This window comes from Choloepus didactylus, chromosome 15, assembly GCF_015220235.1.
Source record: "Choloepus didactylus isolate mChoDid1 chromosome 15, mChoDid1.pri, whole genome shotgun sequence".
NCBI lineage: Eukaryota > Metazoa > Chordata > Mammalia > Pilosa > Megalonychidae > Choloepus > Choloepus didactylus.
Genome location: NC_051321.1, coordinates 58275153 through 58289531, shown reverse-complemented (window position 1 = coordinate 58289531; position 14379 = coordinate 58275153). Strand labels below are relative to the sequence as shown.

The 14379-nt window shown below is 38.1% G+C and overlaps 1 non-coding gene across 1 annotated transcript; it reads right to left on the bottom strand.

Annotated features, from left to right (window-relative positions):
• Positions 1 to 13698: 13698 nt before the first annotated feature.
• On the bottom strand, positions 13699 to 13805 carry LOC119511021. The gene has a single exon (XR_005212113.1). It is a non-coding gene; the product is annotated as a U6 spliceosomal RNA (small nuclear RNA).
• Between the last annotated feature and the right edge of the window lie 574 nt (positions 13806 to 14379).

Sequence of the window (14379 nt, the reverse complement as noted above, 5' to 3'; positions counted from 1 at the left end):
ATTTCATTCTATCAGTCTACCCATGCATCCATCTGTCTGTCTATTTATCAATCCATTTTCTTGACCCTTGAGTGTAGGTTGTATACATCATGCTCCTTGAACACTTAATACTGCCATGTACATTTCCTAAGAACAAGGATAATAACTTATATAACCAACTTAAGTGCAGTTATCAAGTTCAAGAAATTTAACATTGATATAAATCTTATACTACATATTACATTTTTTTCATATGCCCCAATAATGCCCCTTTGAGCTTCTTCTCCCTTTTTACTAGATTCCATCCAATATCATATATTGCTTTTTTTAAAAAAATTTTTGAACATTTTCATTACCACACACAAAAAGTAAGAATAAAAGTTAAAGTAAAAAAGAACACCCCAAACATCCCATACCTAGCATCTCTTCCTATCATTCATTTACTTTTTGTCATTTTTCTATTCATTTGTCCATACACTGTATAAAGGGAGTGGGAGCCACAAGGTTTTAACAATCACATGATCATACAGTGTAAGCTATATAGTTATACTATCATCTTCAAGAATAAAGACTACTGGGTTGCAGTTTGAGGCATTTCCTTCTACTTACTCCAATACACTAAGAACTAAATAAGGCATATCTACATAATGCATAAGAATAACCTCCAGAATGACCTCTTGACTCTTTTTGAGACCTCTCAGCAACTGAAACTTTGCTTCCTTTCTCTTCCTCCTTTTGGTCCAAGAAGGCCTTCTCAATCCCATTATACCAGGGCCAAGTTCATCCCGGTAAGTCATGTCCCACGTTGCCAGGGAGATTTACACCCCTGGGAGTCATGTCCCACGTAGGAGGGAAGGCAGTGGGTTTACCTGCCAAGCTGGCTTAGAGATAGAGGCCACATCTGAGCAGCAAAAGAGGTTCTCTAGGAGTGACTCTTAGGCACAATTTTAAGTAGGCATAGCCTCTCCTTTGTAGTAACAAACTTCATAAGGGCAAGCCCCAAGATCAAGGGCTTGGCCTTCTAAATTGGTAGTCCCCAGTGCTTGTGAGATATCATTAACTCCCCAGGTGGGGAAGTTTAATATTTCCACATATTCCCCCAGTTCCTCAAGGGGACTTTGCAAATACATCTTTATTCTCTGCCCAGATTACTCTGGGATGTACTGGTCCTTCAAATTAACCTGTACAAACCAATCAGATTTCACTTTCTATTCAACATTGCATATAATTATGTTGTTTGAATAAACTGACCACACAAGTTAAATTATACAGTGTATTACAAAAAGTACAGATTTTGCATCTAATAAACATCTCTTCCTTTGGTCTCACACAGAAGTTGAAGTCTCAGAAACACTGTCAATATCATCCTTTACTCTTTAGTCTAATTTACCTTAGTCCTAATAGAGTCCATTTCGTTCATATCTCTAATTGAAATCTGATCTCTTTTTTTTCAGACTTGCGGTAATTTTTTTTAATAATAAAAGTTGTAAGTTTACAAAGCAATCATGCATAAAATACAGGATTGCTGTATACCATCCCACCACCAACACCTTGCATTGGTGTGGAACATTTGTTGCTATTAATGATAGCACTTTTTTTGGTTATAAATCATACTATTTTTTAATAGTAGTTACTTTTGTTATGATTGATGAAAAATTATTAAAATAGTTCTATCTATTGTCCATTATTGACTTTAAGTGCTTTTCCCATATGTCACCTTATTACCACCTTGTATTAGTATTATACATTTGTAATAATTCATGAAAGAACATTCTTATAGTTATATTATTAACTATACTCCATTACATACAATAGGGTTCACTGTGCTGTACAATCCTGTTTTATCTTTTAATTTTTATTCTAGTAATATATACATCCTAATGTTTCCTCTTTTAACCACATTAACCTATACAGTTCAGTGCAGTTGATTACACCAACCAAAATGTGCTACCATCACTACCATCACTTTACAAACCTTTGCCATCAGCCAAAACAGAAATTCTGTACAAGTGAAGCATCAACACCCTATTCTCTAACCCCAATGTATTTCCTGGTAACTTACATTCTAGATTCTAATTCTATGAGTTTGCTTATTATACTTAGTTCAAAACAGTGAAATCATACAATATTTTTCTTTTTGTGTCTGATTTATTTCACTCAACACAATGTCCTCATGGTTCATTCATGTTGATCTATGCAACATAATTTCATTCCTTTTTATAGCTGAATAATATTTCATCATATGTATATACCACATTTTGTTTATCCACTCATCAGCTGATGGAAACTTGAGTTGTTTCCATGTTTTGGCAATTGTAAATAATGCCACTCTGAACAAGTATCAGTTCAAGTCCCTATTTTCAGTTCTTCTGCATATATACCTAGTAGAAGGATTGTTGGATCCTATGGAAATTCTAAACTTAGTTTTCTGAGGAACTGACAAACTGTCTTCCACAGAGGCTGAACAACTTTACATTTCAACCAGCAATGAATGACTATTCCTATTTCTCCACATCCTCTCCAAAACTTGTCATTTTCTGTTGTTTAAATAGTGGTCATTCTAGTAGGTGTGAAATATCTCATTTGATTTCCATTTCCCAAATAGCCAGTCATCTTGAGAGCTTTTTCATGTGCATTTTAGCCATTTGTATTTCCTCTTTGGATAAATGTGTATTCAAGTCTTTTAATCATTTTTCAATTGGGTCATTTGTCTTATTATTGTTGAGTTGTAGGATTTCTTTACATACTCTGGATATTAAGCCTTTATCTGATATGTGGTTTTCAAATATTTTCTCCCATTGAGTAGGCTGCAATTTCACTTTCCTGACAAAGTCTTTGGATGTTGATCTTGTATTGGTAGCTCTGATGTAGATTTTTCAGGACTTTCTATACATAGGATCATGTCATCTGCAAATAGTGACAGTTTTACTTCATCATTTCCAACAGTGGTGACAATGGGCATCCTTGTCTTGTTCCAGATTTTAGAGGGAAAGCTTTCAATCTTTCACCATTGAGTATGATGTTAGTTGTGGGTTTTTCATATATGCCCTTTATCATGTTGAGGAAGTTTTCTTCTATCCTATTATGCATCCAGAAAATATGCTGGATTTTGTCAGATAACTTTTATGAGTGAAATGTAATGATCCTGTGCTTTTTTCCCCTTCATATTGTTATTGTGGTATATTAAATTAATTGATTTTCTTGTGTTGAACAAGAACCCTTGCATACCTGGGATAAAAGCCACTTGACCATGGTGAATAATTCTTTTAGTGTGCTGTTGGATTTGATTTGTAAGTACTTTGTTGAGGATTTTTGCATCTATATTCATAATAGAAATTGGTCTGTAGTTTTCTTTTCTTGCAATGTCTTTATCTGCCTTTGGTATTAGGGTGATGTCTGCCCTCATAGAATGAATTAGGTAGTATTCCTTCAATTTTTTGGAAGAGTTTGTGAAGGTTTGGCATTCTTGGAGTGATTGGTAGAATTCACCTGTGAATCCATCTGTTCCTGGGCTTTTCTTTCTTGGGAGGTTTTTGATGACTGATTCAATCTCTTTACTTGTATTTGGTCTGTGAAGTCTTCTGTTTATTTCAGAGTCAGTGCATATTGTTCATGTGTTTCTAGAAATTTGTCCATTTCATCTAAGTTGTCTAATTTGTTGGTATATAGTTGTTCAGAATATCCTCTTACAATCCTTTTTACTTCTGTGGGGTCAGTAGCAATGTCCCCCCTCACACTCTGATTATATTTATTAGCATCTTCTCTCTTTTTTTGCCAGTCTTGGTAAGAGTTTGTCAATTTCATTGATCTTCTCATAGAACAAACTTTTGGTTTTGTTAATTCTCTATTTTTTTTAATTCTTAATTTCATTTATGTCTGCTCTAATCTTCCTTGTTTCTTTCTGCTTGCTTTGAGATTAATTTGCTGTTCTTTTTCTACCTCTTCCAGGTGTTCAGCACAATATTTGATTTTAACTCTTTCTTCTTTTTTAATGTAAGCATTTTGGGCTATAAATTTCCCTCTCAGCACTGCCTTCACTGCATTCCATAAGTTATGATATGTTGTATTCTTGCTTTCATTCATCTTGAGATATTTACTGGTTTCTCTTGTAATTTCTCTTTTACCTGGTGATTGTTTATTAGTGTGTTGTTTAACTTCCATGTATTTGTGAATTTTCTAGTTCTTCACTTGTTATTGATTTCCAACTTCATTCCATTGTGGTCAGAGGAAGTGCTTTGAATAATTTCAATATTTTAAAATTTGTTTAGACTTGTTTTGTGACCCCACACACAGTCTATCCTGCAGAATGATCCATGTATATACTTGAGAAGTATGTATATCCTGATATTGGGGAATGCAATATTCTGTATATGTCTGTTAGGTCTTGTTCATTTATCATATGATTCAAGTTCTCTATTTCCCCTCTCATCTAGATGCTCTATCTTTTGATGAGAGTGGTAGATTGAAGTCTCCAACTGATTGTAGAAGTTTGTATTTCTCCCTTCAGTTTTGCCAGTGTTTGCCTCATGTATTTTGTAGCACCATGGTTAGGTGCATAAATACTTGTGATTGTTATTTCTTCTTGTTAGATTGCCCCTTTTATTAATATATAGTGTCCTTCCTTGTCTCATAACAGTTTTGCATTCAAAATCTATTTTGTCCAATATTAGTATAGCTACCTCAGCTCTTTTTGGTTATTATTTGTTTGGAATATCTCTTTCCAACCTTTCATTTTCAACCTATTTGTGTCTTTCGGTCTATGGCGAGTCTCTTGTAAACAGGACACAGTTGGATCATACTTTTTTATTCATTCTGCCAACCATTCTGCCAATCTGTGTCTTTTGATTGGGGAGTTTAATCCATTAACAGTCAATGCTATTACTGTAAAGGCAGTACTTACTTCAGCCATTTTATCCTTTGGCTTTTATCATATATATATGATATCATTCCTAGAGAATGATCCATATACACTTGAGAAGTGTGTATATCCTGATATTGGGGAATGCAATGTTCTGTATATGTCTGTTAGGTCTTGTTCATTTATCATATGATTCAAGTTCTCTGTTTCCTCTCTTATCTAGAGGCTCTATCTTTTGATGAGAGTGGTAGATATATATCTTTTTACCCTTTTTGTTACCTTTACTGATAATCTTCATTTCTTCACACTACTCCAAGCTACTGTCTCCTTTCTTTCCTCCTTGGCCTGCAGAACTCCATTCAGTGTTTATTTATTTATTTATTTATTTATTTATTTATTTATTTATTTTATTTTTTTTTTTGTAGGGCAGGTCTCATGTTGATGAACTCACTCAGTTTCTGTTCATCTGTGAATATTTTAAACCCTCCTACTTTCTCAGTACCTTAAATATACTATACCACTGTCTTCTCACCTCCATGGTTTCTATTGTTTTTGGCCTCTTGGCATTTGTTTTGCTTGATAGGGCTCTTTCAAGTTGTAAAGAAAAAGGGATATCGATCTAATTTTTCAGGAGCAGTTTGGTGACGTACACTTTCTCTAACTAACCAGCAGATGGCGTCTGTGAGTCACCTATATCCCTCGAGTCAGTTCTCAACCTTTTTTCCACTTTGTGTGGGGAAATGATTCTTGTGGGTTCAGTTGGAGAACTCAGTTTGGGTGTGTTGCTGGAGCTATCTGCCCTGAATGTGCGGTGTGTGTACGGGTAGCCAGGGAGGAAGGGCAGTTCTAATGTTCAAATCCCCCAGGATCCCGGAAATTCAAGGCCGCCGCACAGGTCTAAGCCTTCATTTCAGTTCAGCCCCAGCCTCTCACTCTCGCTGATCCATAAACCACCGGACTTGGCGTAGCGTCCCTGGGTTCTCCAAGCGGATCCCCCTTCCCAGCCGCGCTCCTCCAGTAGCTCAGCCAAGGGAAGGCTGTGCTACGTCATCAGTGTGCGCCGTCCCACAAGGGAAGCCCCGGGCCGCTGGGCCGTGCGGCGGCGCACTCCCAGCCCGAAGCAAAAATGGCCGAGCAGGGTGTCTCAGTTCCCTCCTCCTCGCACAGTTCCTCCTTCCCAGCTCTGGGACAACTGGTGGGGCTCTGGGCTGTGGGCATGGCCCCGGGCAGGAGTTTATCCAGCCCTCCGGGGGCTAGCCGCTAGCCGCGGGGTTTCTTTCTGCTTCCGGCTCTCCCCTCCGTTCCCCTGAACCCAAGGGTATCTGCTGCGGGCTATCTTCCCGGCCAGACAGCAAGAGGCCACCCCAGCCCCCTCTTGCTGTGTTTTTCTGCATGGTTCCTACAATTGCTACTGGAGCTGCTCCTTTTTTAAAAAAAAAAAAACAGCCAGCTGGTCTCCATACGCTGAACCCTGGCTTCCCCAGCCCGCCGCGCGGCTGCAGGTCTTCCAGCCAGCTTACTCACTCGTTTCAGAATGCCAACTCCCAGTTTCACAAGTATACGGCCCCTCTGGAGCTAGGAGCCCTCATCCAGCTGGTGCATCGCTGTAACCAGTATTCTAGGTCACTTTCTGGTTTTTAGCTAGTGTTTTTCATGGAGGCGTTTTTTTCGCCCTGTCTCAGCTAGCCACCATCTTAGTTCCTCTGTCACCTCCATGGTTTCTAATGAGAAATTGCACTTAGTCTTATTATAGATCCCTTTATGTGAGAAATCACTTTTTTCTTGCTTCCTTTCCAATTCTCTGTCTTTGGCATTTGATATTCTGATTAGTATGTGTCTTGGAGTAGGTCTATTAGGATTTATTCTGTTTGGAGTAAGTTCTTGGACATGTATATTTATGTCTTCCACAAGAGTTGGGAGATTTGGGGCCATTATTATTTCCTCCACTATTCTTTCTGTCCCTTTTCCTTTCTCATCTCTTTCTGGGACTCTCATGACATGTGTGTTTGTGTGTTTCATGCTGTTTTAAAATCCCTGAGACCCTGCTCATTTTTTTCCATTCTTTTTTCTATGTGTTCTTCCATCAATAAGATTTTAATTGTCCCATCTTTTAGTTCACTGACTTTTTCTTCTGTCTGTTCAAATCTGTTGTTGTATGCCCCTAGAGTACTTAGTGTATTTTTAATCTTTTCTATTATGCTTTTCATACCCATAATCTCTGCAATGTTTCTTTTTATACTTTCAAATTCTTCTTTATGCTCACAGAGTGTCTTCTTAATATCCTTTATCTCTAGCCATATTTTCCCTCATCTTCTTGAATAGATTTAGGAGATTTGTTTGAACATCTTTGATTAGTTTTTCCAAATTCTGTGTCTCCTCTGAAGCTTTAATTTGTTTCATAGACTGGGCCATATCTTCATCTTTCTTAATTTGGCTTGTAATCTTTTTCTGCTGTCTAGGCATCTGATTATCCTTATTATTTTACTCTAAATGTCAGTTTCATTATCTACCATCCACAACATGGCTATGGACCCAAGAATGGGGTGCTGACAAACCCTGGGGAGAGATTCTAAAAAAATACCAAAAGCTTCTTTGATGGCTTCCCAGATCTGTGCTTTCCTGGTCTTTCCAGCTGATGATGCCTCTTAGCAAACTGTTCTCCTCAACCCTAACATGACTCTGTGCTTTTAAATCTCCACTGCCTCCATCCCCCATCAGAGGAGGGGATGAAACAATGGCTGTCCCTAACTTTGTCTGGGCTGGATTGAAACAGTAGCTCAGAGGAGGACCTAGTGATCTGAATTCACTAATCAAAAGTCATGATCAGTGCTCAGCCATGCCCACATCTGTTCTTGGAGAAGAGGATTTTTAGGTCCCTTTCTGACAGCAGAAGCCAGCCAGAGACTTCATCTGAAGGTGGCCCACCATGAGAGTGGGGGATCAGCACTGACAGCCACTGTGTAGAGAGAACTACTCACTGTACTTCAGTGTAGTTCATTAGCCCCTTTCTCCCACTCTTCCCTGGGTGCTATACAGAACCCCAGAAGAGTTGTTTCAGACAGTCCCTACATGTTTAATAGGTGCACTGGTATAAGGACTAAGTCCCAGAGCTCCCTATTTTGCCGTTTTCCCTGGAAGTCTCTACTATATGGATGCTTTTTAAGACACAGCTTGAGAGACAACAAGTTCACAATAAGTGGGAAGAATGTTCATTACCAATGACTTAGGCTATTTATATCCAACAAAGTGGGAGAGAAAACTATTGGTAAGTTTATTTGGGAAAAAATCCATTTATTGTGTGCCTCATATATGCAAATCATTATGTTGGGTGCTGGGAATATAGTTGTGAACAAGACAGACATAGTTTCTGCCTACAGAGAGAATGTGTTCTAGTGGACCAGTGAATGAGTAATCACAATTGTAATTATGAAGAACTGCAGGGTATGATGGAGTATCATATGGGAAGAACCATAGGGAGGAAGGTGTTCAAGCAATTAGTCTACAGTGGGTTGAATAGTAGCCTCCAAAATATGTCCATGTCCTAATCCTTGGAACCTGTGAATTTCACCTTATTTGGGAAAAGGATCTTTGCAAGTGCAATTAAGCCAAGAACCTTGAGATAAGGAGATAAATCTGTATTAGCATGGTGGTCCCTGAACCCATTGACATGTGTCCTAAAGAGAAAGGCAAAGGGATATTTGAGGCAGACAGAAGAGGTGAAGACACTGAGAAGAGGAGGAAGCAATGTAACCATGGAGGCACAGGTTGGAATGATGCAGCTACAAGTCAAGAAATACCAACAGCCACCAGAAGTTGGAAGGCAAAGAACAGATTCTTCCCTAGAGATTCTTGAGGGAGTGCAGTCCTGCTAACACCTTGATTTTGGACTTCTAGCCTCCAGAACTGTAAGAAAATATATTTCTGTTGTTTTAATCCTCCCAGTTTGTGGTAATGTGCTATAGCAGGCCTAGGAACCTAATGTATAGTCTATGATCTATTTATCCCCTAATTACAAGGGGGCACTACTAGGGAAAAAAGGAGGAATAAGTGACACTTCTCATCTTCTAATCTCCTTTAAACATAATAACTGGACTTCCAGGTTTTTGCTAGGAAGAGAGTCCTTATCTATGGAATCCTCTTAGCGGGATGTTTCTGGTTTAGGATTGCTCATATTAAAATACCTACAACCTATGTTTGTGTGAGGCATAGCTCCCCAGAAAATAGACAACTCTGACAGTATAGAATGGAGGTGTTTCAGAATATAAATGCAAACCTGACATGGAGACCACATTTAATATTCTAGACCAGAGAATATAAGCCTGATGTAAGAAAGAAAGACTCAAGAGGCAAACAACAGATCTCTGATCTCCCACTGAATTGCTTGTGCCCTTTCACTGCTTGCATTCTAGAAATTATTAGTAAATCTTGATATTTATTTGTGTTTGCCTGATTTGACAATCTAGCATCTAACCAGATGGGGATAGGAACATTGTGAGAGTCTTCTCTGGAAAAAGTTATATGTAGTTATGTGTAATCTGAGATCTAAAGGATGTGTAGATATTAACCCATGTGGTAGGCAGAATTCTAGGATGATCCCCAAGATTCTCTCGCCCCTGGTGTACGTACCCTGTAAAACTCTCCTCCCCAACTGAGTGGGTATAACCTGTGAATGTGGTGGGAAAGTCATTCCTTGTTTAGGTTATATTATGTGGCAAAAGTGATGTGATTATGCTACATTCTCTATAAGTGTCTGTCTTAACAGACTGAAGAGTGATTCTCCTACTGGCTTTGAAAAAATCAACTCCTGTGTTGTGAAAGAACTGTAACATGACTATATAGCAAGGACCTGAGTGTAGCCTCTGGTTGCTGAGAATGTGCCCAGCAAACAGCTAACAAGAAAATAGGGACCACAAATCATATAACTGAAAGGAACTGAATTCTGCCTCTTTGGGTTGGAAGGCAGATTATGCCCCAGTCTCCAGATGAGAATGCAGCTTACCTGACAACTTGACTGCAACCTAGTAAGATCCTGAGGAGAGGATATAGCTAAGCTTTGATTGGACTCCCGATTCATGGAAACTGTGAGATAATAAATCTGTGTGGTTTAAAGCTGCTGTTTGTGGTAATTTGTTATGCAGTAATAACACACACCTACTGAAAGAGTGTTGGAGTTGGGAAGAGTGTTCCAGGCAAAATAAGCCGTGACTGCAAGGACTCTAACATACATAAGAAAGCGCAACATGGGTCCAGGAACATAAAGAAGTCCAGCATGACTGAAGCATGCTGACCAAGGAGGAGACTGTTTGACATGCGGTTGAAGAGGGAGACACAGGCAGATCATACAGGGATTTGGAAGTCAGGTTATAGATTTTAGACTTTATCAATGCAATGGCGAGCATTTGAAGGTTTTAAAGCACCAGAGATATGATAAAGTTTGGGATTTTGCAAGAACACTGCACTAGTTTCCTATTGCTGTAGTAAAAAATTACCATAAATTTAGGATCTTAAAGTTTTAGTGGCTTATAGTTCTGTGAGCTAGATGTCTGACAAAGGTCTCACTAGGCTAAAATCAAGGTGTCAGCTGACTTGTGTTCCTTTCTGGAGGTTCCAGGGGGAAATCTGTTTCCTTGTCTTTTCCAGATTCTAGAGACCAGTTGCATTCTTTGGCTTATTGCCCCTTTCTCCTTCTTCAAAGCCAGTAATGCTACTCCTCTTTGACCACTTCTCCACAGTCCTTTCACCCTCTTATCACATCCAGAAAAGGTTATCTGATTTTAAGGATTCATGTAATTATATTGGGCCCATCCAGATAATCCAGGATAATCTCCCTATCTCAAGGTTCTTAACTTGCTTACCTCTGCAAAGCCCCTTTTGCTATGTAATGTAAAAGAGTCACAGGTTCTGAAGATTAAGACATGGACAACTTTGGGAGCCATTATTCTGCCTTCTACCATTACACTGGTGTCTCTGTGGAGAATTGAATAGAGAGAGGCAAGAGTGTATGAGAGACAGGGTAGGAGTTTATGTCAGCAGTATAGGAGAGGCAACATGGGAATGCAAACCAGAGTGGAGGCAGTAGGAATGGAGAGAGGTGGGTCAGATTTATGAATTATTTGGGTTGTATTTAGAGTACTTGATGTGGATGAAGGAGCAAAAGACAGAAATTAAGGATTTTGACTTCAGGATCTGCCTTGAAAATAGAGACACTGATTGAGGTAAGAAATATAGGAGATGGACTGGTTTGTGCTCCATGCTGTCTATACATACAGTTTCCATTTGCCCTTCCATATTTAATCTCCTCCTTTCACCACCTGGCCTTCTGCATCGGGAGGCTGACCTTAATGTAGTATTAGTAGGCTCCTTTGCCCTCTGGTTTCAAGTTAGGTTCAGTCAATGTGTACACAGGAAGGAGATCAAAGGAAGGGAGGAAAGTGAGGGCTGAATATTTATTTTCCTGAGTCTCTTCCTGCAGGGTCACCTTAGTTGGCTTTCTCCCTCTATCATGCAGCCCTTGCCATAAAGCATTCTCCCTCTCCAGTCTCCCCTTTCCCCTCTCCTCTCTCTCTCTCTCCTTGGTTCCTGTAACCACTTTATTCCCTTGCCATTCAAAAGCAACAATGCGAATAGTATCTTGCTGTTACTAGTCCTGGAATAATGCACCAACTCTTGTTCCCTTTCATAAACCTTGTTCACATTTTTGCAAATAGATCATTTATTTAAATTTCTTTTATTTCCTGCCAGAATCCTAACTGATACACATTCAATTTTATACATATTGATTTCAAGGTGACTGTAAGATATCCTATGGAAATGTTAAGTAGACATTTAGATACATGGGCCTGGAGCTCAGAAGGAGGGTGTGAAGATATAAACGCTGATGTTATTAGAATAGGGATAATAATCGGAACTTTGGCAACTGACCATATCTTCTAGAAAGAAACCATTGAGTTACAAAAGAAGAAAGCCTCGGAGAGAATACAGAGGAATTTCAAAATTTAAATGCTGGATGGGAAAGCAAAAAGAAGCCTAGAAGAATTAGCCAGAGTGGCAAAAGAGAAACCAAAACAAGAGGTAATAGAAAACTACAAAATGAATTGAAAATAGATAAGTAGGCAACTGTGTTAAACACTGCTGAGTGTCTAAGAAACATTGAAAAGTGACCACTGAATTGTGCAATGCAGATCATGCATTTGGTAAATATGTGTATTAATAACTTGCCTTTATATAGTAATTTTCTAGGTGCTAAGGGCATTTAAAGTATAACTGAGTCTATGAGCTCATGAAGTTTTCTATCCAGCAGGGGATTCAAGTCTAAACACATATCAATTTAAATATGGTAGTAAGATAAACCAATAGTAAAAAGCTCTATGAAGGCCTGAAGCAAGGAAAAAACTATCAGCCGTCACTTATTGGGGGGTGTATTTAGATGTCAGGCACTCAACTAAGAGCAATACATATATTATCTCATTCGAATCTTTGCAAAAATGCTACAGGTTAGGTACTATTATTATTCCCACATGATTATTTAACAGGAAAGGGAATTGACACATGGAGACATTAGTTAAGTTTTTTTTTTTTTTTTTTTTTTTATCATCATTTTATTGAGATATATTCACATACCACGCAGTCATACAAAACAAATTGTACTTTCGATTGTTTACAGTACCATTACATAGTTGTACATTCATCACCTAAATCAATCCCTGACACCTTCATTAGCACACACACAAAAATAACAAGAATAATAATTAGAGTGAAAAAGAGCAATTGAAGTAAAAAAGAACACTGGGTACCTTTGTCTGTTTGTTTCCTTCCCCTACTTTTCTACACATCCATCCATAAACTAGACAAAGTGGAGTTTGGTCCTTATGGCATTCCCAATCCCATTGTCACCCCTCATAAGCTACATTTTTTTTTTTTTTTGACTTTTTTAAAATGCAATTTTATTGTGTTATATTCACATACCAGATAATCATCCAAAGTGTACAATCAGTGCTTCACAGTATCATCATATTGTTGTGCATTCCTTACCAAAATCAATTTTTGAACATTTTCATTTCTCAAAAATATAAAAATAAGAATAAAAATAGAAAAGAACACCCCAAACATCCCATATCCCTTATAACACCCTATTCTTTCTTCCTTTCTTTCTTTCTTTCTTTCTTTCTTTCTTTCTTTCTTTCTTTCTTTCTGTTTCTTTCTTTCTTTATTTCCTTTTCTTTCTTTTGTTCTTTTCTTTCTTTTCTTCTTTCTTTTCTTTCTTTCTCTTTCTTTTTTCTTTCTCTCTTTCTCTCTTTCTCTGTTTCTTCCTTTCTTTCTTTCTTTGTTTCTTTCTTTGTTTCTTTGTTTCTTTATTGTCTTTATTTTCTTACTCATCTGTCCATACACTGGATAAAGGGAGTGTGAGCCACAAGGTTTTCACAAACACACAGTCACACTATGTAAGCTACATAAACATACAATCATCTTCAAGAATCAGGGCTACTGGATTACAGTTCAACAGTTTCATATATTTCCTTCTAGCTATTCTAATACACTGAAAACTAAAAAGGGATATCTATATAATGCATAAGAATAACCTCCCGAATGACCTGTCAACTCTATTTGAAATCTCTCAACCATTGAATCTTTTGTTTCATTTCTCTTCCCCCATTTGGTCCCAGAAAGCTTTCTCTATACCACAATGCCAGGGCCAGGCTCATCCTTGGGAGTCATGTCCCATGTTACCAGAGAGATTTACACCCCTGGGAGTCATGTCCCATGTAGGGGGGAGGGCAGTGAGTTTACCTGCAGAGTTGGCTTAGAGAGAGAGGCCAGATCTGAGCAACAAAAGAGGTTCTCTGGGGGTGATTCTTAGGCATAAAAATATGGAATGCTTCATGAATTTGTGTGTCATCCTTGTGCAGGGACCATACTAATCTTCTCTGTATCATTCCAATTTTAGTGTATGTCCCACTGAAGCAAGCACTCAGGGTGATTCTTATATATTCAGAAGTTAAGGAACCACTGGAGACTTCATTTGCTTTTTTCTTAATATGTAACAGTAGGGTAGTTTGGAGCTATGTACCACAGAAAAACATGTTTTTAAACTCAATCTATTCCTCTCGGTTGGACCCATTGTAAATAAGATCTCTTTGAGATGTTACTTCAGTTAAGGTGTGGCCTAAATGAATCAAGTTGGGCTAATTATCTTTTGTTTTTTTTTTTTTTTTTTAATCATCATTTTATTGAGATATATTCACATACCACGCAGTCATACAAAACAAATTGTACTTTCGATTGTTTACAGTACCATTACATAGTTGTACATTCATCACCTAAATCAATCCCTGACACCTTCATTAGCACACACACAAAAATAACAAGAATAATAATTAGAGTGAAAAAGAGCAATTGAAGTAAAAAAGAACACTGGGTACCTTTGTCTGTTTGTTTCCTTCCCCTACTTTTCTACACATCCATCCATAAACTAGACAAAGTGGAGTTTGGTCCTTATGGCATTCCCAATCCCATTGTCACCCCTCATAAGCTACATTTTTATA